The sequence below is a fragment of the Cryptomeria japonica genome, unplaced genomic scaffold (genome assembly GCF_030272615.1).
Source record: "Cryptomeria japonica unplaced genomic scaffold, Sugi_1.0 HiC_scaffold_505, whole genome shotgun sequence".
NCBI classification, from domain to species: domain Eukaryota; kingdom Viridiplantae; phylum Streptophyta; class Pinopsida; order Cupressales; family Cupressaceae; genus Cryptomeria; species Cryptomeria japonica.
This window is the reverse complement of record NW_026729321.1, coordinates 34,111-37,093: the sequence shown is the minus strand read 5'-3', so window position 1 is coordinate 37,093 and position 2,983 is coordinate 34,111. Positions and strand designations below refer to the sequence as shown.

Below are 2,983 nucleotides of genomic sequence, written 5' to 3'. Positions count from 1 at the left end.
CTTCGCCAGGGTGCGCACCTTGATGCGCACGCCTTGGCTGGGCTGCGCACCTTGGTGGGCGCCATGGTGCGCACCTTTCGTGCGCTCCAAGGTGCGCACGAAGTCGGAGCTCGGTTTGCCCCGGGTGCGCACCTTGGTGGGCGCCATGGTGCACTCCGAGGTGCCCAAGATTGGTGCGCAACAAGGAGCGCTCCGAAGTGCGCTCCAAGGTGCGCAGGTGCGCGCGAAGTCGAAAGTTGGGTTAATTGTCCGGTTTGCCTCGGGTGCGCACCTTGCGTGCACCTTCGCCAGGGTGGGCGCCTTGGTGCGCACACCTTGGCTGGGCTGCGCACCCGGGCGCGCACACCTTGGCACCCGCGTTTCCTTCATTTTAAATTTTTTTTTTTTACAATCTCTCAAGTGGGAAATTCTATAATCTCAACTTTTTTTGCCTTTTCAGGAAACTTTTGAATGGAGCGCATCATTGGTGCGCTCCGAAGTGTGCTCCAAGGTGCGCACCTCTGGTGTGCTCCAAAGCTCTCTCCAGCTGCGTGCACCTGCCCCGGCCGCGCACCCGGCCCCGCCCAGCTTCGCTCACCTGTCCCGGGCGTCTGGTGCGGAACCTTAGAGTAAGAAACATCACCGTGCACCTTGGCCAACGTGCGCGACTCGACCGAGCGCGCACTGGCCGAGGTGCACACCGATTTCACCTGGGTGCGCGCGCAGCACCTCGGGCGCACCGGGGTGCGCGCACAACGCCCGGGTTGCACCGTGGCCTGTGTGCTCGGGGCGCCTCGGGTGCGCGCTCGGTGTCGCCCCCCGCGCGCGCGGTAGTGCGGGCAGCGCACCCCGGCCCGGCCCGGCCCCGACGAGAACGCAAACGGGCAAAAGGTTTATTCAAATAGCATTGCGACGCCCGGCGAAAAACTAAGAAAGGGTGCAACACCGGGACTTCCCGGGAGGTCACCCATCCCAGTACTACTCCGGCCCAAGCGCGCTTAACTGCGGAGTTCTGATGGGATCCGGTGCACTAACGCTGGTATGATCGCACCCGTTATGAGCTTGTCGCAGTGTGTACTTAGCAAACCGCGACCCACGTGCGAATCCACCCCGGCCACCCACCCCCGTCGAGGTGCACACCCTCCCTCGCGAAGTGCGCCCCGTTCGCCAAGTGTGAGCCCTGCCCGGGTGCGCGCACCTTGCTAGGGCGTCGGGTGTGCACCCGGCCCGGCCTACGTGCGTGCACCTGGACGGGGCGTCGTGTGCGTGCAGTGTCCCGTCTGCAACGCGGTGCCCACACACCACCTCGGGCGCAACGACCTGCGCTCACATGTGGGCCGAGTGCACCTTGGTGCATGTTCGGGGCGCCTCGGGTGCACGCTCGATCTTGCCCCGGTGCACCAAGGCGCTCGGTTTGCCCCGGGTGCGCACTTGGTGCAAGGTGGGCACCCAAAATAGGGATCAAGCACCAAAACACAAGTTTCGGGATGCAAAATGGGACCCAAGGACCACAAATGCGTTCCAAGACCCATGATGGGTCCACGAGAACAAAAATGTGTTCCGAGACTTAATAAACAAATATTGGGTTTTAGGAGAAGAAACATGCTCTGATGCCCAAAACGAGAATCGACCCCGAAAAGGCCACAGGCCAAAAGTGGGATGCGAGACAAAAAAAAATGGGACCCGAGGACCAAAATTGGGTTCCCAGGTCGAAGACAGGGCAACCGGACAAGAAACGACCTCTAAGGCTCGAAATGAGTCCCGACGACTAAAACTTGACAAGAAGCACCCATCAGGCACCCAACTCGACACCCATGGGATGCCGACCCACCCGGGCTTCCACCTAGCACACCTTGGCACCCACCCACCCTCGCACCCAACCTCGCACCCAACTTAGCACCTTTGAACCCACATTGGCACTCACCCTGACCCTGGCACCTTGGAACCCACATTGGCACTCACCTTGACCCTGGCACCCACCTTTGCACTCACCTTGGGACCCACCCTGGCTCCCACCTCGGCACCCACCCAGACACCCACCTTGGTTCCTTGGCACCCACCTTGGATCCTTGGCACCCACCCCGACACCCACCTTGGCACGCAACTTGGCTACTTGCCACCCACCTTGGCTCCTTGACGCCCACCCCGACAACCACCCCGTGACCTACCCTGGCTAGGGTTGGTGCACACCCACCCTGGTGCCCACCTTGGCACCCACCCCATGACCCACCTTGGCACGCACCTTAGTACCCACCCTGTTACCCACCCTAGGACCCACCCCGTGACCCACCTTGGCCAGGGTGGGTGCACCCACCCTGGTGCCCACCTTGGCACCCACCCATCCTAGCACCCAGCCTGTGACCGGGCTTGGAACCCAACCTTGCACCCGTCTTGGCCAGTGTGGGTGCGCACCCATCCTGGCACCCACGTTGTGACACACCCTTTAACCCACGCACCCTAGCAGCCACGTTGGCACCCACCTTGGAACACAACCTAGCAACTTGGCACCCACCCCGTGACCCACCTTGGCATCCACCATAGCAGTCGCCCACTTGGCACCCACCTTGGAACCCAAGTTGGCACCCACCTCGGCACCCACCTTGACACTTGTGGACCCACCTTGCCACTCACCCTAGCATCGACCCATCCTAGCACCCACCCTGGCACCTTTGCACCCTAGCACTCACCCATCCTAGCACCTAACCTGTGACCCACCTTGACACTCACCCTCGCACCCACCTTGGAACCCAACCTAGCACCCACCCACCCTGACACCAACCCTAGCACCTACCCACCCTTGCACCCACCCTGTGACCCATCTTGGCACCCACCCATCCTACCACTCAACCTATCACCCACCTTCTCACCCACCTTGGCATCCACCTTAGCACCCACCCACACTGGCACCTTGGCACCCACCTCGGGCAAGGTGGGTGCACACCCACCCTGACACCCAATTTAGAACCAACCGAGCATGTTACCCACCTTGGCACCCACATTGCAG

General features: G+C 61.9%; 1 non-coding gene across 1 annotated transcript; it reads right to left on the bottom strand.

Moving 5' to 3' along the window:
• Window positions 1-913: 913 nt before the first annotated feature.
• LOC131872037 (5S ribosomal RNA) lies at window positions 914-1,032 on the bottom strand. Its single transcript, XR_009370222.1, has one exon. It is a non-coding gene; the product is annotated as a 5S ribosomal RNA (ribosomal RNA).
• Window positions 1,033-2,983: the final 1,951 nt, after the last annotated feature.